Below are 24,177 nucleotides of genomic sequence, written 5' to 3'. Positions count from 1 at the left end.
ACCAAATCTTTGAATCATGTTTAAAAACCTGCATACAAAGTTATATTTGTTGGTGACCTGCCCCTACAGCATGGGTAGAATTCTTACAATCATATTTCTGCAATTCACAGTATTTGCAACCCTACCGAAATACAGGATGAATTTGTGGGTGGGGATAGACTTGACTAGTACAACTGAATATCATATCAATACTTCATCACAACCCATATAGTTCCATTAGCCCGCATTTACTGCATCCTTTTAACCTTGACATTTATCCTAATCTCCTTTAAATGCTAATGCACTGAAACCACTGTGAGATCAGGAGACTACTACTGCTTAGTAACGCATTGTGTAAAAAGGCTAACCAAATCTATAACACAGCATCATTCTTCATTGGTCATGCAGCACGGATGTCAGATTAAGCAAAACTGTCGTTAACAGAAATTCACCATCAGATTAGTGTACAAGAATAAAGCTAGAAGTAACAAAGAAGATTAATACTGTAATCCTAGGTTTGAATCTTTCAGTTTCCATTTGCTTATTATGCAGCTCTGAGCAAATCATCACCACTGAAAACAAGCCTCAACCCAGACGGGCAACCCAGTTAACAAAATGTAAACAACACTGGCTTATGTATGCTCTAGACATACTGAAAGAATTCAAGGAGAGGCAAACCAAAAACATGGTAATGGCCACCTTTCATACGATTAAGACACTTCCAAAACCAGGAAAAATTTAAAACTTATTTTGGGGGGTTTGGTGTGTGGGGGTGGGGGGTGACTGGACTGTGTTATACAATTAAAAAAAATACAATGTAATATACAGTCGAGGTTTGGAAAAATCATTCTCAAGTAGCTTCATTTATCTCCAAAATACAAAATATTTCTAATTTCCCCCAGAATCCTGCTGCAGCCCTCACTTTTGCTTCGAACTAGCTAACTAAAAGATGAGGACATTGAATACCTCAGGAGAACTCAAAGTACAAAATATTATTCGCCATGCAATCAGTAATTCAACTTCAGCACTAAATGCATTTTTGAGTACAGCCACAGCAAATGTCCTAACCCACAGAAAATGAACATTAAAACCTAGACTATTGATAAAAGAAACATACAGTACATTGCTTCCTGCTGATTTTCCAGTCCTGCAGGCACTCCTGTTAAGTAGCCCTGTCTTCCACACCCATCTTCTAAAATTATTGGCACCCCAACACAAAATCTAGGGAGGTTATAAACGGAAGTAACCTCCAAATTTCCAAGGCTCTCCTAACACACTGTACTACTGTTTAAACCAACAAATGCTTCCTTCATTACATTAGCAAAGCACTGACATTATGTAAAGGTCTACTAGAATAACTTTGAAAGGCCATGTTGGAAAGTAAAATATTTTTTTCTTGTTTCCTCAGACCTCATCTCACTGGCCTGGTCCCCAGTGCCCCATGTCTACGGTGGGCCTGCTCGCCATCATCCTTTCCCCCCGGAGTTACTTTAGTACTGTTCGGCTGGTTCTGGATCTTAAGGGCATCCTGGGAGCTTGGCTGTCCGTGCTTCTGTCTGGTTGGAGCTTTTTCCTTTATATGCCCTACCCATTTTTCTTTCCCTGCCCCTCATGCTCATTGATTGTGTCTGATGGCAACTCCCCTCTTTGGACTATTTATTCTCTTAAGGAGCATAATCAGTGAGCACCCTGCCTATTAGAACTGCCATACCCATTCCACCTTGCCACTCCATCAGTCGCACGAGCTGCTAATCAAATCTAGTCAGCTGAATAGTAATCAGGGCTTTAATCCCTCTATGCCACCAGAGCAGTGACAATTTTTGTAATTTGATAGCAAACTAATAGATACAAAAGAAATAACCACACCACTCAACTGTCCCACATTTTGCCCCGTTCCCTATAACTTTTGTGATTTTCTTGTGAGTCAGTGAAAGTTACAGTCATCAACAATGCCAGACAATAGAGGTTTATACTTATTGTTTGGATTATGAATGCTAATGAAAAAACTGTAATTCTACTAACTTTTAAAGTGAATTGGAGTAACATTCTTAAATGTTAATGAATTTGGGCCTTTGCCTCCCCATTCCAATTACTTTTGGCTTTGTTCAGAATTCTTGAGTAATGATGTTGATAAGTATGGAAATAACGGCCTCTACCACCAAGCACTTGAACTTCAATGACGGGCATGCAACAGCAATTCTAGTTTGTCACACAACAGTCTTTTCCAGTTCAATCATATAATATAAAAACAATATCTCAGAAGGAGGCTGAGAATGACAGGCAGGAGCTGTGAGATGGTTTGTCCTAGACAGCTTGTTTTACAACTTCAGCTGAACTTAACATCATTTTTTTTAATTTAAACAAAATGCATTGCCTTTTGGAATTAATTGCTTATTCAGAACTTTTGATTGATTTAGAATGCAAGTGTTAGTTAAGCAGCTTACAAATGATTGTGTAAAATTCATAGTCTGGTACCTCAAAGAGTAGCAGACTGCAAACTACACTGACACATATTTTGAAGTTACTTAAAATATGCTTAACACCAGTTACTTAAAGACTATTATTGTACTTTTCAAGTGTCTGACTCTACTACAATTTAAGAACTTGCCGGACTTCTGTTTAATATACTGATTCATGGCTGCTGGTCGTCATTATTGTCATTATCCACCTCAATGTTCTACACAGGGATGAGGTGTCATATCAACTGTGGCCACCTTTCTAGAGCCAATGCAACTCTCTTGCCTTCTTCAACAGTCATGCCTGACATCACAGGTCTTCTCTCATGCAATCACTCTCTTTGCTGAACATCATTGTATATTCTTGCCATCTTGTCTCTCCCAAATCATCATCTCCTTTCCTACACATCTATCCAAACCACCTTAATCTGTTCTCTTTGATGGCTACAACTGGAGCTACCCTGGCTTCTGCTCTGATGTCATTTCTTCATCTGTCCAAAAATATGTTCCCTACCACCTGTGTCAGTCACTTAATTTCCATTACCTCTAGATCCCAAAAACTGCTCTGCCTTCACTGCCCAATTTTCTAACACATACAGAAGTACTGGTTGCACCACTGCTATGCACATCTTACTTTTCAACTTGTCATTCTTCTTCATGCATTATCCACGACACCCTGTGCCAACTGGCTGCAGCCTGTCCGATTCTAGCCTTTATTCTAATTTGTCACACAACAGTCTTTTCCAGTTCACTCATATAACATAAAAACTATCTCAGAAGGAGGCTGAGAATGAGTCCTCATTCAAACTTCCCTTGTCCTTGCCACTACTTCCAGATACTTGATAATGTTAACCTGTTCCCCTATTTTCCTTCTATCTCAATTTTCAGCTTCTTCAATTTCTCCTATTTTCTACCATGACCTACCATGGCAGCTGTCTTGTCTGTACTCAGTTTCATTCCATTCACCTTCAGTTTTGCATTCCATTCCACTATCACTTGTTGCAGTTCCTGTTGAGAATCTGCTTGTAACGCCACTGTTGGCATACAGCAGCTTTGGTGACCTGTCCTATCTAAGCTGTTTGCAAATGTAGTCCATAACAAGTATGAACAGTTGTGGGCTCAAAGCCGAACACAGACGCACCCCCACTGCCACTGAGAATGTCTCCAGAATTTCAAACATTGTTTGCACTTGCATCATTGGGTCCTTGTACATAGCCTGCACTAACACCAACCTTTACAGAACTTCGAAATAATCTCAGGACTTGCCAAATGAGATTTCTTGGGACCTTGTCATATGTTTTTTCCAAGTCTGGGAATGCCCAGGTGGACTTTTTCCTCACAGAACAAGAAGAGGTGCAATTGCAAAGTACTAAGGAGAAACTAAGTGTACCTGGACAATATGCATGCATTTAGAAAGATTGCTATTAAGCAACTGTTCTTGATAATAATCCCAGAGCACAAAAACTTAGAGAGCCTATAACAAAAGAAATAACCAGAAATCCTGTAGCAGTATTAGAGATAATTCAGGGAATTTTTTGAAAATTTGTATAAGCAGAGAAGTGGGGAAATCAAGAAACAGCACAAATGGAAATGTTTATGGAAGACTTAAACATGCCAAAGTTATAGGTAGAGGAGGCTCAACAATTAATAGTTAAGGTAGGAGAAAGGGAGATAAAAATGGTGATGTATAACCAATCTGAAGGTAAGTCTCCAAGAATATATGGTATTCTGGTGCAAGTCTGGAAGCTAGGAGGGAAGAAAGTGATAAAAGATATGGGAGGTTTTGTTTAAAAGTATTTTTAAAAGGAGGAGAAGCACGAACATCCTAGAAAGCAGTGGTGGCTGTAATTCCTAATATGCTAAAGACCCATCAGAACCAGCTTCACAAGCCCATTTCAGTTTTAAACCATGAGTACAAAGGGTTTATGTCTATAATGGCTACAAGAATGGCAATGGTGATACCAAAATTGCTAATGGCTTTCCTGAGCTTGTCCACCAGGATGTCTGACTTCCCTATAATGTGTTTTTTGCCAGTAAAAAGTGGTTGGATGAGTTCACCCACTACCACAACCTCATGGCTTCTTGACACAATGGGTAAGACTTGGTTCCTCCCTGTTTGTTGATGCACCGAACACTGACATGTTGTCTGTTTGAACTGCAATGGTCCCGGCAGGGGGAGAGGAATGAAGTTCTTGCAATTCCAGAAGCACAGCTCATCTCCAGGACATTTATATGCAAGTTGGTCTCGAGATGGGACCACGTGCCTTGAGCCGTTTGACCCAGATAATGCCCCCCCCCACTGAACTGGGAAGTGTCTGTGGTCACTGTGGCCCCTGGGGGGGGGGTAAAGGGTTGACCTTGTTGGAGAACCTCTGACTGGAGCCACTAGACAAGGGATACCCTGTATACTCGAGATAACTTGATTGGGTGACTTAGTAGGTATGACGCTAAAGACCACTGGACCGCCAGGGTCCACTGAAGTACTCTCATATGAAGTCATGCTACTGGAACAAGAGTAATGGTGGTAGCTATGGAACCCAGAGCCCTGAGGACAAGACCAGCCGAGGGAGCAGGAATATCCAAGACCTGTTTGATATGCAGTCTTAAGTTGGAGATTCTGTCTAGAGAAAGCAAAATTAAACAACGTGCTGTGTTCAGATGGGCTCCGATGAAGTCTACCCAGTTGGACTGGTTGAAGTTGTGCCTTTTTCAGGTTCATGGAGATGCCCAAGGTTGAGGCTACCTGAAAGAGGTAGTCCCTGGCTTGGAAGAGATGATGTCTGGTGGAAGCAGTGAGGAGCCAATTGTCCAGGTAGGGAAACACATAGAATCATTGCAGTCTCAGGTGAGCTGCCACTACTGCCATACATTTGGTGAACATCCCTGAGGGCTGTGGTGAGACCAAAGGGAAGTATTCTGAACTGGTAGTGACTGGCTCCCAGCTGTGACAGTGTGCATCCTGGAGGTCTACAGAGCACATTCAATCATTCTTCTGCAGGAAGAGCAGAATGGACTGAATCATGACCATCTGGAACTTTGATTTGGCTACTGATTTGTTGAGAGCCAAAATGGGTCTGAAGTTCCCCGTCTTTTTCATAGGATCATAGGAGATTACTTGGCTAATGACCCTTACAAGCCTAGCCAACATTTTATCCCACAAAAAGAAACCTCAATCATCACCTGCTGCTCCTGTCAATGAGGGACACAGGTGGAACCCCTGGGACAAATTTGTGATTTCCTATCCACTTATCAAGGCTGCGCTTGAAGAAGGTCAGTGACGTACTTTGTTTGACGTCTATGGGAGTCTATTCCAGAGATGGGGCAGCCTCTGGGAGACAAACCTGTCTCTCCAGCAGGTTTTGTTAATGTCACATATTAGATTTAGGCCTTCTGATCGGGTAATGTACAAGGAGTTAGACTTATGGATATGGAGCATCTCTAATAGAGCAGGTTCTGAGATTGCCTTGTAGGCGGAGACATAGATCACCTCTGAGCAATCTGTACGAGACTGCATAGAGTGATAGTGATTTGAGCCTGTCCACATAGGACAGGTGTTGGAGGCCATGGATTCTCTTTGTGAGGTATTTCTGTGGCCTTTCCAGTTGGTACAGGTGTTTGGAGAGGTACATACCAAAGTGGCATTGTACTCAATTATTGGCCTAATCAGGGAGAAATACAGACAGGTAATAACCTTTTTTCTGGATGCAATTCCTTTACTTATGAGATGAACCAAGTAAAAGGCTTTTCTGACCACTGCCACTACATGATGGTCGAATGTGAGATTGTTGTTAACCTGTGTACCCACGTCTCTCACCACAGGCTGTGTGCTTAGGGGGTAGCCATTGATGTGGTAATCAGTAGGGGCCATGTTTTTGCTGAATGGTATGATAGATGATACATTTTTTTGTGTTTAACTTACGGCCATGACTTTGGCACCAGTCATTTGTTTCTGTGAGGTCCTCTTGTAGTAAGTTAACTTCATATGGGAAGTCAATGACAGCACCCAAATTACAGTGAGACACAGGTTTTTTTGTCTTTGCCTGGACCTCTGAGAAGTAGATGTCAAACAGTAGGGGTCCCAGGACAGATCCCTGGGAAACACAATTAGTGACAGTTTTGCTGTGGGAGGTGGAAGCACCTATTTTGACCTTGTGGGTCCTATTGGTGAGATAGTTGGCCACCCACCTGATGAGACAGGGATTTATGCCAAGTTGTGTTAGCTTTCTGATGATACCAGAGTGGGGAATTGTGTCAAAAGCTTTGGCCAAGTCAAGTAAGCTGTACATACTGACTTTCCCTCATCCAGTGCCTTGGTGACAGTCTCAAAAAAGTCAACCAGGTTCAAAAGGCAAGATCTGCCCTTGAAGAATCTGAATTGGGTGGGGGTCAAGTGCTTGGATATTGCCAATGTCCTTGTTTATGAGGTCCATAATGATACGCTCCATGGCCTTACAGATCAGAATTGTCAAGCTAATGGGGCGATAGTTTCCAGGGTCAGTAGTTACACCACCTTTGTGCAAGGGGATGACAATGGCAGCTCTCCACTCTGCTGGAATGAAGCCTGTAATTAGGCTGTGGTTGAATAGTTGCTCAATGGCGAGGCTAGGTCTTGCTGGAGATGGTGCAGAATACAGCCTAGGATAACATCAGGTCCCATGGAAGCGGTGTTCTTTGCCTTGGATAGGGCCTTTAATGCTTGATCTATGGAGATATGAGGTGCAGGACAAGTATCAGGGATGTCAAATGGGCCTTTGGGGGGGCAGAGGGATGCTGTTTGCACAGAACCTATCTGCTAGCAGGTTAGCTAAGTCTACAGGATCAGTGTAAGTGGCACCATTATTAACTAATTCGGAATAAACCTGGGCTTTGCCATGGAGGTTCCTGACGTAACTGAAAAAGGCTTTGTGGTTAGCCTTCGTTTCAGAGGCTAGTTTCGATTCATAATTGGCTTTGGAGGTTTTCACTAATGATCTAATTTGCTTGTTAAGGCTAAGGAGGGAGTTTTTCCAGTTGTGAATTTCTGCCTTTTTACCCGTGGACAACAGTTTATTCCTTTTGTTTTAAAGCCTCTTGATAGAGGATGTCCACCAGATAGGTTTGGGTTTCCTTGAGGAACAGGTTTTAGGTCTGTTGGGTATGGCTGAGTCCATGCAGTTGTAAAAGTACTTGTATACTGCACTGGCATACTGTTCAGCATATTTGTCTGCATCCTCTGAGGGGGGTGGTAGAGTGAAGCTACTTATACCCTTCCTTAGAAGGTTGTAGTCAGCTTTTGAGAAGTTTTTTAGCTTGATTATGGCTGGGAGGGGGGTTGAATGGGATAAACACTCCGAATGAGACAGACCGATGGTCTGATATCACCAGGAAGAACTTACTATTGGGTGTGGTACAGCGGTTGCCCATGTTGGTGAAAACCAAGTCTAGAATGTTAGCTCCCCTCTGTGGGGGATGAGACAAGCTGGTCTACTGTGTTAGAACTGATGAAGTCAAGGAATCGTTGGGTATGTGGCATTAGAGCAGGAATAGTTCACTCAGTCTATGGGGGGGCAGTTGAAGTCACTAAGGATCAGGGTGTAGGGGGGTACCTTGATGGAGTCAACTAGGTGCAGGTAGACAGAGTGGATATCCTGAGTCAAGAAGGGGGTCTATAGCTGGCTATAACTTGGATGGGTGTCTCGCCAATTGTCAGTTGCATCTGGGGTAGTTCTAGTGCATCATGCTGGCAACCTAGTCTGGAGGTGTGTCTGTCATTAATGAAAAGAGAAACTTCACCACCCTTAGTCATCCCGACTTCATTTTGGGGTCAGAATGTGTGGAATGAGGTATAGCCTAGTAAGGCAGGGGTGCTCTCCACAGCCTTGAACCAAGTTTCCATGACGGCACAGAAGTCAACATCTTACAGTGTGAGGGGAGCCTCCAGTGACTGCATTTTCAGGTTAAGGCTCCTAGTGTTAAGCAGCATGGCCTTCAGTTTGCTTTTGGACAGATCTTTTATGTTGGAAGATTTGTCTTTGGGACAGTGCCTAAAAAGGCACAATGGGGGAAGCAAGAGCCTTGGTCAGAATTCTGAATCCCAGGGGAGACAAGTGGAGGCCATCTCCGGTGAAGCATCGAGGCCTGTTTAACCACATCATCCCAGGCAGACAGATATTGTATCCTTGGAATGACACCAAAAACTAAGCCAATTTTTGAAGTCAATTATTTTTTGTTGGTATTGTGGTATTATTGGTGAAGGTAGGATGCTGCATAGGGCTAGGATCATACCTGCCTGGGACACATACTAAGAGCTCAATCATGTCTCTCTTCATATAGTCCAGGGAGGCACGTCTCAAGTCATTCACACCAACATGAACAGTGACAAAGTCATACTTGTACCTGTTGTGGAGAGACTTAGATGCGTGCGTGATGTGGTGGATTCTGGCACCTGACATCAACTGACTGTGATCTCCTTGTCGGGCCTAGTGAGGGGAACATCAGTTTTCTCACAATTGAGTCGACAATGACTAGTACGTTTGGTTTATTGTTGTGCCTTACTGGCTGTGTGAGCTTACTGTCATGTCTTACAGGCAGTGTTTGTGAGACACTGGTGTGTTGTCTGCTGTCTGTGATGTGTTTGGCGCTGTGTGGAATGTTTGTGAGTGTGTTTTGGAGGTATCTGCTGTTTATGTCAGTTTTTATTGAGGACCTCTGCATAGATGAGTGTGTGTTGTGCTTGGCTAGAGCTGAGGATGAAGGCAAGGTAATTTATACAGCCTTCCTTGATCTGGCCAAGGCCTTTGATACCATTCCCCACCCAGGAATCGCAGAAAAACTCACTAAGCTAGACATCAGCATCTATATCGCTAGATGGGTGGTGTAGTGTTCATGCTGGTAATCTCCTCTTTGCCAGGAGTACTGACTGTGGAGTGAGAGCATGGATACCAGGTTACTGATATAGATGCATTTCGTGCAGGTAGAAGAATTATGTGCTAGGAAAAGAGGGTTGTCAGTGAACATGAGGCAGTTGCTACACTGTCTCAGTATGCCCATGTCGACTAGGATGGCAGGAGAAATGGATGGGAATTGTCCAGACATAGTGTGCTGAAACTTGGATGGACTTATGGAGAGAGGGTTTTGATAAGGGTTTGTCCACTACAGTGTAGACTACAAAAACCTTATTAAATGTAAAATAACTGGCCTGAAGCACAACTGCTAAAACCAAAACTAAGAGGGTCAGAATAACAGACAAATTTAATAGGCTAATAACAAGCAGTAATAAATACAGCAGAATAGGAGCACTTCAACACTTAAGAGCAAGCAGCAAGGCAAAATAAGGTAATAAAGTAGGATGAACACAATTACAGTAAAAGCAGCTGAATATAAAGTGTAAATACATTTTTTTTTTGTTAAAGAATCTGGAGTAGATGCCCGATCCAGGCTAGTCTTGGAGGACACTTTGGATAACTCTTTCTCAGCAGCTTTGAAATCTCCAAGACTTCAGCTCCCCTCTGATTGGGTGGAACATCGGGAAAGTTCCTGGCTTGGGGCGGATTTTGGAAAAACGGCATGCAATAACCTCTGGATATGATATTTAACACCAAACAATAGTTTGTGATGGCTTTCCAGGCTGCTGGGTGTAAAGACAAACATCCCCAGACTGCCTCCAGAGAAGAGCAGTCGGGCAATCCTTCAGGATCACTGACTGGGCCTGTCAGAAGTATCTCAAGACCAGTGGGTCATTGGACCGCCTCTGCCCAGAGAGCAGTCTCTGCCATTGGTGCCATTTCCACCTCTGCCTCTGGAGGAAAAATCTCCCAGTGAATCCTGAAAAGGACCTTGACATTTTCAAAACTACAAGTTTTTACCTCCACGCTGGTTCCTGGAGAAGGGCCATTGTGGTGTAGCAAAGTGGATTCAGAAGGCATACAAGGTCTTTCCATCCTTTTCACTTTGGGAGAGTGCATCTCTGACAGTAGGGCCAAACAAAGGTGATCATCAAAAGGGGTGTTAGTGAAGGATGCCTTGAAAGATTCCAAGAAATCACACAGCTGCATCCAGGCGTGGCATCTGATAGTGATGCCTGACCCGGCTACCCTTGAGGTACCTTCTGCAGCACGAGAAATTAGCCCAATGGACTTGTTGGATATGGACTGTAGGGTGGCCATTCTGGAGGAAAAGGTTTTCTGTTCCTCAGCAGAGATGGACCTTGGGGCAGAATTAGAGCATTCCTTGACTAAGTCCTGCTGCAGTCTGTTTACATGTGCCAAATATTTCAGCACTTGCAATGCGAAAAGTGACTGAAGCATACACCCACTTACCAAATCTGTCCAAAGCCCTAGACTCCCTACTAGGGGGATGGACAGTGCAGCTTTGTTGGGCCAGCTCCTTCTTGGTGGCTATGCAACCACCTTGGCATCAACAAGAATACCCTTAAGTCCAATGGGGTCTGTCTGCAAGGGCGCTTAAGATTTTGTTGGGGTGCTTAGGAATGGATTCCACTGTTTCCAGTTCCTTCCATGCCCTAACAGAAACAAGGTCAATAAGGGGATCCGCAGGTGGGAACACCCAAGAAGTAGATGGACCTGACCCAAAAGGTCTAGAAACACAGATTCCTCCGGATTAGGCCTTTGGGCAGACCAACGACCTTTTTAGTGAAGAATTTCTATGATGTCTCCAAAGACGACATCCTGAGGTGGTGACCTGGGGGACCCTTCTCCTTCACTGATACTGGTGTCCTCCATGAGGGATTCCAATGGGGAATCCAAGTGCCTCCATTTGCAATGATACTAACAAGGGACCTCCTTGGCGGGGTGCTCCAGGGAGGTGTCAGAAGACACAGAATATTCCAAAGGGGAAACCGTCTGGAAGTCTCTCTAGGTAGGCTGTCACAGAGGTGACAGAGCAGATGTCTCAGGCACAATATCTGCTGAGGAGAAACAGGGCACCAAAGCAGGGAGAGTCGAGGCTCTTCTGGGCACAGAGAGAACCCACTCCACCATTTGAAATGCCGAGGGAGAACAAGAAATCAACACCACCACCCCAGGAGCTGAGGTTGTCGAGGGAGAAGCCTGGTGAATATGTGCCGCCTCTGTATTAGAGTCTGGATTCAGAGCTGAGCTGTCAAGTGCCAAAGCCCCAAGGGGAACAGACAGCTCCACAAACTTCACAGTGGATATTAGCCCCTTGGACTCAACTCTGAAGCTGTGGCTCTGAGAACAACTCTGAAGCTGTGGCTCTGAGAACCACTCTGCTCTGAAACTGTCGGATCTGGGGCAGTCAGGTAAACTGTCATGAGTAAAGGTGCTCGTACCTGTTGGCTCCAATGTCTCGACTCTAGATATCTTTGGGCCCAATAACTTCGAACACAAGGGTCGGATCGGAGGAGGAGTTATTGGGGCAAAGACAGGTTTGATCGCTCACGGACCCCGAGGGGGACAGAGTGGGCAAAACCCCCAGCTGGATTTGTGCTTGGGAAACTTTACCAGCAGCCTGTCTATCTTTGTTTCAGAGAGACTGCGGGATGACCTGGTGGATGACGCAACTGACAGAGCTCTAGAGACTGGTCTGGAAGGTTGCAGAACAGGAGATTGTGCCTTCGATGCAACCGTGAAAAACTTTGAGACCAGCGCTGAGGGGAAACCTGTATCACAATCGGAGGAGAGTCAATCGGATCCAAAGTTTTTGACAATTTCTGTGGCGATTCACATGTACTAAGAGTCCTTTCTGGTGAGTGCTTGTGCTCTTTATGTTTCTTGGATGGAGGTTGAGGCCCTGAAGTAGAAGTTGAAGCGGAGGCAGAGGCAGTGGATGGTAGCAGGCCTTTTAAGATCAATTTGTTCCTCTTGTCTGTTAAGGCCCACTGGTTGAAGCCAGCACAGATGGAGTAGGTAGAATCTAGATGTGAAAACCTTAGACATACCACACACTCACTGCGGACATCTCAAAGTGGGATTTTGTGTCCGCAATTGACACATTTTTTGAAACCGTACAGTTTCAATTCTACCATAACCAAAAGGTTCCTACAACACACAGCAAGCAGAAAAAAAAAACAAGGGATTTTTTTTTTCTTTTTTTAAAGAAGGAATGGAAAGAAAAAGGAAGAATGGGACGGTAAGTCTATGGAGAAGGGTAGGGAACTAAGTTTATAAAAGGTCCAAAAAAAACAAAAAAAGAATAAAAATTTAGGATAATTAGAAGGGAAAGAACTAATAAAGAAAGATGAGATTGTTAAAGAAAAAAACACTCAGAAGACACTCAAGGAGCTTAGACACGTAATCCCAGTGCTAGCCAAAGCATGGCAAATGAGATCTGAGGGGATGAAAGGACAGCAAAGCATTATGGGTAGGGGAGAAGCTCAGAGTTCGGATCCTAGAGCTTTAGTACCAAACCCACAGGCTGAAGATGAATGAAGTCAAACAACTCAGATTTGTGTTTCATCTTAACTAGTCTATTATCAAGTGTAAAATCGGCATCAACTTTTAAAAATGTACAATAGTGACAACAGCCAAACTTAATACCTTTTACACCAGAACCGGAATCACAGTGGAGCTTCTCAAATAAGTTTTTAACTACCCTTTTGATAAACTTTAACTGGACCATTCCCTAACTTCGTGCTAGTTTCAACATCATCATTAAATATAACCCAGTTCTTCTACATGATCCATCTTATTAATTCACTTTCCATATTATAAGTAATGACAAAGGAAAGTACAGTTGTGTACCTACCATAAATGTAGATGTTCGAGTGTATTCACTGTTGCAGTCATTACTCTTGGGTTATCCTGCTGGCAGGCTACCCGCAGTCGGCCTGGATTCTAAAGTCCTGGTCCGGCGTTGGTTGCTGTCGCCTCTTCCCTGACGTCAGTGTGCCAGGGGTATAAAAGATGCAGCCGACGCCATTTTCTTCAGTTTTTCTTGCCCCAGATGTCAGGTGCCCCCAAAAGGGTAGGCTAAATATATTATGCCAATAAACATACATGCAGTAAAGAAACATTTCCTTCCTCTACAAGCAAATACACCACATGGGTTGTATAAAATAGAGAAGTACAGATAAACCCCAGCAAAAGAGAGGGGGACGGTGGGAGGATAACCTGGACTGCAACAGTGAATACACTCGAACATCTACATTTATGGTAGATACACAACTGTACTATGTTCATCGTGTTTCACTGTTACAGTCACTACTCTTGCGTTGAATCCCAAAGCTGAGGATGGGTGGCTGGGCCAAATAGGATTAGGAGAGGCTATGAGGCCCTGCAGAACTGCAGTGGCAAAGCCTGCTCTGGATTTAGAGTAAAGAGGTAAGTGGTAGTGCTTTGTAAAAGTGTGCACTGAACTTCAAGTTGCAGCCTTTAAGATGTTTTTGGTTGGTACTCCTCTAAGGAAGGCTGCTGAAGTAGCTGCTGCTCTGGTAGAATGAGGCCTAATGCCCTTAGGCACTGATTTGCCATGCTGTGAATAGCAGAAATTAATGCAATGGCCTATCCATTTAGAAATAGTCTGTTTTGAGATAGCCTTTCCTTGTGATCCTGCAGCATATGACACTAAAAGTTGCTCAGTCTTTCTGAAAGCTTTAGTTCTGTCCAAGTAGAAGCATAGCTGCCTGTGTATGTCAAAAGAATGCAGAATTTTCTCACCCTTGTTCTGTGGGTTTGGCTAAAAGGTAGGCAAGTGAATGGTTTGGTTGAGGGCCACACTGGATACCACCTTAGGCATAAATGTTGGGTTTGTCCTCAGAGAAACCCTGTCTGGATGAAAAATGATAAAAGGTTCCACAGCCATGAGTGCTTGTAACTCCGAGACTCGTTTTGCACAAGTTATTGCTAGGAGCAGAGCTGTTTTCCAGGATAAGAATTTTATATCAGCTGTTGAGGCTGGCTCAAAAGAAGACAGTGTGAGTTTTTCCAAGACATAATTGAGGTCCCATGCCGGAATTGGTGCTCTCCTTGGAGGCCTGATGTTTTTGGCCCCTCTGAGGTACTGCCTTATTAAAGGATGAGAAAAGATAGGTGGTTCCGTATTGTAATGGGCTGAAATGGCAGAGGCATGAATCTTAATTGATGAAAAGGAAAGGCCTTTGTCCAGCATCTCAGTTAGGTATTGTAAAATCTGAGGGATATTTGGTACATACGTGTCAATGCCTTGTTCCTGGTTCCAAGCACAGAATCTCTTCCATTTTTCTGCATAGGATTTTCTGGTACTGGGCCTTCTGGCCTCTAAGATAACATCCATAACAGCTTTTGAAAGAGGAGTGTTCTGAATGGCTACATTATCCGCCATGCTACCAGATTTATGGTCCTGAGTTGGCTGTGCAGGATCTGATTGTTTTGTTGGGTCAGCAAGTGAGAAGTTTGAGGCAATATCCATGTTGGACCTTGAGACAAGCTCTTTAGGATTGGGTACCAGTGCTGGCATAGCCAGTCTGGTGCAATCAGTATCATTTTTGGCTTCTCTTGTCTGACCTTTAGGAGTACCCTGGGAAGGAGAGGCAGTGGAGGAAAGGCATATACTGTTAGATTTTTCCAGCTGAAGGATAGGGCGTCCACTCTCCATGCTTGTTTGTGATAAATCCTTGTACAAAATCTCTGCAATTGGCAGTTGTGAGGGGAGGCAAATAGATCTATGTCTGGGCATCCCCATTTCCTTGTTATCACACTGAAGACTTGTGGATCCAGTTTCCACTCGTGGGGATCCATGAGGTTTCTGCTTAGTTCGTCTGCCAGAGTATTTGTTTTTCCTGGTAGGAATTGTGCTTGCAGGTGAACTTGATAAGTCAATGTTGTGTCCCATAAGGTCATTGCTTGTCTGCAGAAGGGGTAGGAATGTGTGCCTCCCTGCTTGTTTATGTACCACATGACCGTAGTATTGTCGGTCTTTATCAGTAGCTGTCCTGGATGAAGTAGATACTTGAAAGCTGTCAGGGCATTCTGAACAGCTAGCATCTCTTTTTGATTGATGTGAAGATGCATCTGGCTTGCAGGCCATATGCCCTGAATGCATTTTCCTGACAGATGGGCCCCCCAGGCATAATCTGATGCATCCGTTGTCAGTGTCTGTCTGGCTGTGGGTAAAGTGAATGGCAGACCCTTGTTGTGGTGACAGGCCTGTGCCCACCATCAGAACTCCTGTTGCAGGCAGGGAATGAGGGTAATTACCGTCTCCAGGCTGTGGCAATGCTGAGTCGAAACACTTTTTAGATACCATTGTAGTTTCCTCATATGCAGTCTGGCATATGGAATTAGTAGAATGCAGGATGCCATGAAGCCCAAGGCCTGCAGGATTTTCCTTGCAGATAACTGGGTCTTTGTTGCCAACTCTTTGAAGTAAGAAGTCAGTTGCCTTTGTTTGTCTGGCATGAGATAAGCCATCTGGGCAGTTGTATTTAAGCTTGCACCCAGGAATATTATCTCTTGAGAGGGTACTAGTTTTGATTTCTTTTCGTTTACTGTGTACCCTAGGTAAATTAGTAATCTTTTTACAAACGCCAGATGCTTTAGAAGAATGTCTTTGTTCTCTGCTTGAATAAGGCAGTCATCCAAGTAGGGATATATTTGAATTCCTCTGTCTGCAAAATGCAATTACTGGTGCCAGGCATTTTGTGAAGACCCTGGGCGTAGTAGATACGCCAAAGGGCAGTGCAGAGAATTGGTAGTGCATTGAGCCAACTATGAATCTGAAGTATCTTCTGCAAGATTGCCTGATTGGGACATGCAGGTATGCCTCTTTTAGGTCCAAAGTTACGAGCCAAGCCTTCTTGCCCAGCATGGGCAGTAACTGCTGTAGAGTCAACATCTTGAATTCTGAAACCTCCAGAAACGTGTTTAGTATAGACAGGTTCAGTATTGGTCTCCAGGTTTTGTCCTTTCTGGGCACCAAGAAAAGTCTGTAGTAAAATCCTTGCCCCTGCTCTTGTTGGGGTACTTGTTGAATGGCCCTCATATCCATGAGGGCTGTAATTTGCTTTTGTGCCTCTGCCCATTGATTGTGTGGCAGGTCTGGCATACCTTTTGCCCTTGGAAGGGTGTGAAAATGGAACCCGTAGCCTTGGGACACTATGTTCAAGACCCATTTGTCTTGGTACTCATTTGCCAATTTGGTGAAAAAAGTGCTAGTTTTCCCCCTAAGGGGGCTGCCAAAAGAGAAGTGCTTGGATCTGGCAGAGGAAAGTCATTGGGACTGTTTCCTGTAAGGTTGTGATTTGTCTTCTCTTCTTTTGGAGGTAGGAGTACCCCATTGCTTAGGCCTGTATGAGCCTTGGGGCTGAGATCTGCCTCTGGGACGTCTGTATCTGCCTCTCTGTGGCCTGTCTGACACTGGAAAGGACCAATTTTTTGAAGGCCAGTTCCTGCTAAATCTGGGTGGCTGTACCTGTAAGAAATCCTTACCTGTCTGCATGGATTTCGCTTTATCCTCCATTTTCTTCAACACCTCTTCTGCTTTAGCACCAAACAAAGTATCATGCTGTAATGGAGCATCTAATAATTTTGCTTTAACATGATCAGGCAGATTCTGTTCCTTTAACCAAGCATGCCTTCTAATAACTGACCTGCAACAGCGGCCCTGCAAGAGGCCTCCAGTGAATCATAACCACATTGCAAAGTATGCTTTCCCACTTGTTCAGCTGCATGCAATAAATCATGCGTTTCCTTGTTCTCTGAACATTCAGAATTTGTCAACATTTTCTGTTTAAGCAGTGACATTAAGCATTGCTGATATGTAAGCATATGAAACTGACAATTTAAAGCCCTTACAGCCAAGGTAGCAGAAGTGTAAACTCCCCCCCGTCCAGTGCCCTAGAATCCCTATCAGAGGGGACAGGGTTTTCTGCAGTGGAAGCCTTGACCCCTTTGGGACCCTGAGATATAATTTCTGGGTCAGCAGCGGGGTTTTTATATAGGAATTTATGAGAATCTGCGACCCTGTAGTATATGTCTGGCTTAGCAGGTGCAGGGGTTAAAGAGTCAGGGGACAGGCCGGACTCTGAAAAAACATCATCTACAATGTCTACGACAGGTGGAATAGCAAGGGGTCTGTGCTGAGGAAGTAGCAGAAAGTCTCTGAGCCTTTTCCTAGATTCTGAGTAATCTTGGCTCTACCAGTGGAAATGCTCCCTCATGGTATGCAGGGTTTCCCCAAAAGAATAATCCTCAGGAGGAGAGGCTGAAGGAATGGATTCTTCAGCATCAGAATCCTCATAGGGAGGAAGAGAATAATCCTGTTCAGAAGAGGAATCAGAGGAAATAGAAACCTGATCAGAAGAATCATATTCTGTCTCTTGCCTAGGCCTCTTATCAGGAGGGGGATGAGAACCCATGATCAAAGTAATTAGGTCTTCCGCCATTTTAAGCATCTGTTTTTTTAGGCATGGAAGTCTGAGTAGGAGAATGCTGTACTTGTTTCTTTGTCTTTAGAGCCGCTTTAGTCTTTGTCTTTGAAGCTGAAGATGGTTTAACATATAACTGTGTAGGTCTAAAGACTCCCTCAGAAGCCAATGCCTGCTCAGTGGCTCCGGACCCATCTGAGGGAATGATTTCAGAGTGTCCAATACCTTGAGTATCCAGAAGCCCAGTCGGCTCCACGTGGGAGTCAGAAGCGGCCTGTGGCTCTGAGGTAGCGAGTGCCAGGGACTGCGAAAGTGCCTCACTGAGAACCGGTGAACCGGTGACTGGCCTAACGGAGGCCTCGTCGGTTTTGGACCTCGGTGGCCTATCCTTTTCCTTGTCCTTGTGTTTTTTGTAAACTCCGGTCATCGGCTGTTCCACCGGCATTATATAATTAAACCTTCAGCCAAAGTAATGAAATGCAAAATCGAACCGACGCTTAATACTGCGTTGGTTAAATCTAGCACAAAGCCGACAGCTAGCAACGTCGTGGTCAGGGCCTAGGCAAGGAATACAGTAAGAGTGAAAATCCTTATGAGGTATTTGCTTCCCACAAAAAATACAATTGTTAACTTTTTCTGACATCGGTCTGAAACAAGAAAAAAGTTTCCCCAACAGGGTACTTAGCTTTAATGAAGACTTTGGTTCTGAAATTTGAATTTAAAAATCTCAGGAGTCGGCCGACCGGCACTTGCAAACTGCTTTTGCTTCAGGCACCGCGTGGCAAGAAAGACTGAAGAAAATGGCGTCGGCTACATCTTTTATACCCCTGGCGCATTGACGTTAGGGAAGAGGTGACAGCAACAGACGCCAGACCAGGACTTTGGAATTCAGGCCGACTGCAGGTAGCCTGCCGGCAGGATAACCCAAGAGTAATGACTGCAACAGTGAAACACGATGAACATCAATGATAAATATTATTCTACACAATTCTGAAGTCCTTCTGATAAAATCGGGTCGAAATGCCCGTTTCTTCTTTTATAAATTACTTTTCCCTTTAACCTTCTAACCATAACTCTGGGGTAACCTCTTTGTAGAAACATACTCTCCATTAGATGACACTCTTTCAAAAAGTCAGATTCTCTAGTAACCATTCGGGCAGCTCTAACCAATTGTCCTTTTAGAATTGCTCTTCTTTGGTGTGGGGGATGTGCACTAGTATAATGAAGTATAATGTCTGAGTACATAGGTTTTCTATAAATATTAGCTATACATGTCTTAGCATTAAAATTTGTTCTAAATGTATATAAAGGAAAGCTATATTTTCATCATTATGCTGAAAAGTAAAAAAACAAAAACTCAGTGCTGCTATTAATAAAATTCCTCCAACTTGTCCTTTGAATCTTTTCAGATAAGAAAGATGTCATTCACGTATCTCGTATAAACTCTGACTGACAGCCTCCTTACTGATGCTATTCATAATTAATTCTTTCTCCCAATGTACCATGACCAAATTTGCAAACAAACCACAACTGGAACCCATTACCACCCCTGATAGTTACAGGCAATGCTTGCCCTCAAAGTAGATTAAATTATTTTTCAAAATAAGTTCAAGCATTTTCTTATATGTGTTAATTTTTTCTTGATCAATATTTTTCTCTAGCAAGACCTTAGTCAACCACTGCATACCGAATTCATGTGGGTAACGGTATAAAGGTCTTTAACATCTATAGATCAAGTACATCTTTTCAATTAAATTCCACCTGATTATTTCCCAAAAATTCCATAAATCCTTGCACACCTGTTCTTCATCATTCAATAACCTTTTTAAACTAAACTAGTGCCTTTAAATTTTGCGCAGGCACTAGTTATAGACCCTCTGCCATCGACTATTGGGGGATTCCAAACATTGTAGGTGCAATTGGTGAAAGCATACTTAAATAACTGAATTCTACTATAGATATTCAACCTTCTATAAACATGTCCTTAATCTGTACTCTAATTTTTCTATACGCCTGATTTACTTCAATATTCACTAAAGCATAAACGTCCCTATCAAGAATACCTAACATCCTTTTATTGCATTCCATGAGATCCATTAACACAATCCCTCCCCCATGTCCAGCTTCATAATCTTTAAACACTGATTTTTCAGTTGTTCCATTTCCTCTCTTTCACTAGATGAAATATTAGACTTAAAATGACGTACTTTATTATTCATCATCATTAATAGCGCCCGTAAACTTTCATTATTAGGAGATGTACTATAAGCGGACAAATCGTTCACTATCTCCAATTGCAGTTTTTCTGTTAGGGGTGTGAGCAGTTCATGTTGTACGGATGCTGTTAATGTTTTTATAATAATGCTTGTTGCAATATTTTAAATAACAGCAGTGGGGATTTTTAAGTATAGTTATACATTTGGAGTGAGTGATACTGAAATAATTGACTTGTTATCAAAAGGTATGACGTTTGTTCCTTCCAGGAATGCTAATATTGCTAACGTATTAATCAATATTAAAAAATATACTAGAAAGCTTAATTTTAGGTTAATTTTTAACTACTTGGCACCTGTTACAGACCCTTTTAAGATTTCTAGTACATTCAATCTCTCTCTCCATCCAGCACTGCAATTATATGGAAAATTATGTGAAACTGATTTAAGAAATGTGTTGAATAATAATGTACATAATTTTAAGTCTATGAAATTCTATAGCCACTGGATAAAAAGTCCTAATACACCTGTCTGTAACACAAGATTCATACTTAGACAAGTGGAGGGACAGATGGCCCCTGAATGTCTCTAGAAAGGAACAGTTGTACAAGACCTCAAAGTTACTGCTGTTCACCAGTGGAAGGTCTACATCTGAGTTCACAACCTTTTTGGAAGTTACCCTATTTCATAGGTAGGTACTGGGCTATCTGCCCGAAGGCATATATTAGCCCAGCCACATTGTGCGGTATACACCGCCCCTTTGGTTAGTTCTCTAGGCCCTTGATCTAGCAGCTAGTACCCTTGGCCCCTATCTAGTAGAGCTGTTGGTATGATCCCTGGTGTGAACTTTCTGTTACCCATCCACTCGTCAAGGTTCCTCTTGAAGAGTGACAGTGAGGGGCTCTGTCTTATGTAGAACGGGACTGTGTTCCATAGCAAGGAAAGTCTTTGCGAAGGGAATCTATCCCTCTAGCATGTTCTATTCATTGTTGTGCTGAGGTTTACATCCCTAGAGCATGTAGCTCGAGTAGATTTTGTTTTGCTAAGATGGAGCATGTTCAACAGTTCTGGGTTGGACAGGGCTCTGTATGTTAGACAGAGATTGCCTCTGAGAAGGCAGTATGCAACAGAGAAAAGCCTTGTTTTTTCAATCGTGCTGCATAGGGCAACTGTTTGAGGCCAGTAATCCTCTTAGTGAGGTACCTCTGTGGTCTCTCCAGCTGCTGGAGATGCCTAGCCAGGTACATTCCAATTGGTGCATTGTACTCAATAATGGGTCTGATGAGGGAAGAGTAGAGGGGCACTACTACATCCTTAGATCTTGATGCGAACCCTTTCGTGATCAGATGGGTCACATAGAAGGATTTTCTAACCACCTTGGCAACATGGTTATCAAAGGAAAGCTGACTATCTACTTGGGTCCCTAGATCCCTTATTACTTCTTCAGATTTCAGGGGGTTACCTCCTATGTGGTAGTTCGCGGGTACTCCGTTTTTTCCAAAGGGGATTACTACGCATTTTTAGCATTTAGCTTGAGACCATGGCTTTGACACCATGCATCAGTCTCATTAAGGCCCTTCTGGAGGATATCCATGTCGGCCGGAGACTCTATTATAACACCCAGTTTGCAGTCATCCGCAAACTTGGTCAGCCACAGCCCTTCAGTGCTTGCCTGTACTTCTGAGAAGTATATGCCAAACAGGAGGGGCCCCAGGACAGAGCCCTGAGGCACACCACTCGCTACTGGTCTGGATTCGGACATAGATCCCGCTACTCTTACTTTGTGGGATCTGAGAGCCAGTTTGCGATCCATCTTGTGACGTAAGGGTTTATGCCCAGGTTGGTGAGTTTATCAATAATACCCGAATGGGGAATGGTATCAAATGCTTTAGCAAGGTCAAGGTAAGCAGTGTGTACCTCCTTTCCCTTATCTATAGCCTGAGTAACTGTCTCAAAGAAGTCCACCAGGTTCAGGAGGCATGATCTGCCCTTGACGAAGCCGAACTGTGTGGGATCAAGTGTTTGGAGGTTCCCAAACTCTCCATTTATGAGTTCCATAATGATTTGCTCCATTGCCTTACAGATCAGACTGGTCAGGCTTATTGGTCGGTAGTTCCCAGGGTCAGTTGTGGGCCCACCCTTGTGCAGCGGAACCACTGTTGCTGTGCGCCATTCTATGGGCACATATCCTGTCGAGAGGCTGAGACTGAACAGGGTATTCAGATGCGGGGTTAATTCATTTTGGAGCTCGCGTATGACACAGCCTGGGACACCATCTGGTACCATGGAGGCAGTGGTTTTAGCTTTAGATAGAGCCTTATTAACCAACGTATCAGTAATAATTGGAGTTACACAATCCCCTGGAATAGTAATAGGCCCTGTAGGTGGTGGTGGTGGGGGATTTGCACTGAACCTATCAGCCAAGATGTTGGCAATGTCAGTGGGGTCAGTGTATTTTGTTCCATTTTGTACTAGCTCAGAACAGACCTGAACGTTGCCATTTAGGTTTTTGACGTAACCACAGAAGGCCTTATGGTTATCCTTGGCATCCTTGGCAACCTTCTTTTCGAAACTGGCTTTAGTTGACTTGATGAGGGCCCTCAATTTCTTACTAATGCTGATTAGGGATGATTTTTCTACTTGAGATTTGGCCTTTTTTTGTATAAGTCTCCTCCTTTTATTGTATAGTCTGCTTACGGCCGGGGTCCACCAGACTGGTTTCTTTTTGCTTGAGGAAGGAGTCTTGGTTTTATTTGGGATTGCATGGTCTATGCAATCCTGAAGATGTATATAAAGTGTAGTTAATGAATTGCCTATCAGACTGCCGATAATTTTTGTTGTGTGCTGCTTCTGAACTACATCTTTTTTTAGCGATATTTTTGGTCCCGAAACATCTGATCATCAGCTGCTCCCATTAACTCCTTGATTGTCAGGTTTACCTCTCTCTCCTATTTTCCCAGGATGTACTCTAATTAAAGACTGGAGACTCAAGTATCCTGGGGCAGGGCATTTTAACCTATTTATTCCCTGTCCTTGCACATGCTCATTACACACAGTGATTGGGGATGTGCAATGAATGAGATTGCTGAACCATTTCTCATGTCCACAAGGGACTGACAAACAATCATCTTGCCCACTTTCAAGTAGCACTGTATGGTTGTTTTCCCACTCTACACCAGCACAATCCTTCAGGCTCATCCTCCCTGCCTGCACTGTCAAGTTCCCACACTGCTACTTGAACACAAACAACTTAGGCCATTAGGGCTTTATATGCCAAATCCCATGGTTCCCAACCATTCTAGCAGCATTATATAAAACATGCACCAAAAAGTTGGTCACAGACCATGCAGGCTGAAAACTGGGAAAGAAACTCACCTTTAACTGTACCATCTAGCGGCTGCTAAACAATCTAGTGCATTCTCCCACCATTTGAAATCCACTAAGTGGAACAGGTAGCTCTGGCCTGTAAATGATAAATGTAGAGGATATACAAACCTAGCTTTCTAACCTGCTCACCACTCTGGACTCCTTGCATGGAAGATGGGGATGGACTACTGGGCTTCATGGGACTGCAGCCCTCCTGAAGACAGCTGATGAAACTAAGCTGTCAGGCTTGGAAGCCTCACTGACTGTAAGCACATTCCCTTGTAGGTCAAAAAATGCTCTCAGCCCTCTTGGTGTGGAGATTACTACATAAGGGTCCAAGCCACCTTGCTGCCACCCCAAGGATATCAACGAAGAAAGGTTTGTACAATGCTTGGTCAGTGGGCCATCCCACAATGCATACTTTGAGGGTCTTTTGAGGAGTTGGCATCCTCCTTACCATCAACATCTGCTGTGAGACACTTAGGCAGTCTGGCTGCTTTCTCTTGCATGATGCATTTCTCAGTTTCTTTATTTGGGGACAGAAGTCCAAAACAGAGGAAGACATCCTCTTAGGAGAAGATGCCCCCACGGGTGTGATGCAAAAGTAACTGACTCTCTGATCTGCTGTACAACAAATGGCATGGCTAAGGGCTCTGGGAGAAAGTGGTCCAGACTTAAAGGTGGTGCCAGCACAAAGGGTTGGTATTGCAGCAATAGGAACCACTGCAAGAGAGCTTGCTAGCCTGGCAGTCATGTCAGTACTGACGCTGAAATCAGAACGAAAAACTTGGTTTTGAAAACCCTGGGGCCAGGCAAGTCAACCTCAATACAGACACCAAAATCCCAGCCACTAATAAAGGCA

At 43.6% G+C, this 24,177-nt stretch overlaps 1 protein-coding gene across 1 annotated transcript in view; it reads right to left on the bottom strand.

The window, feature by feature from the left end:
• GDAP2 (ganglioside induced differentiation associated protein 2) overlaps positions 1-24,177 on the bottom strand; it is an 835,060-nt gene that overhangs the window by 26,457 nt on the left and 784,426 nt on the right. The gene's annotated exons all lie outside the window — the stretch shown is intronic.

Source organism: Protopterus annectens, chromosome 5.part0 (genome assembly GCF_019279795.1).
Source record: "Protopterus annectens isolate FY-2018-M chromosome 5.part0, PAN1.0, whole genome shotgun sequence".
Taxonomy (NCBI): Eukaryota; Metazoa; Chordata; order Ceratodontiformes; family Protopteridae; genus Protopterus; species Protopterus annectens.
This window is presented reverse-complemented; position numbering and strand designations above follow the sequence as displayed.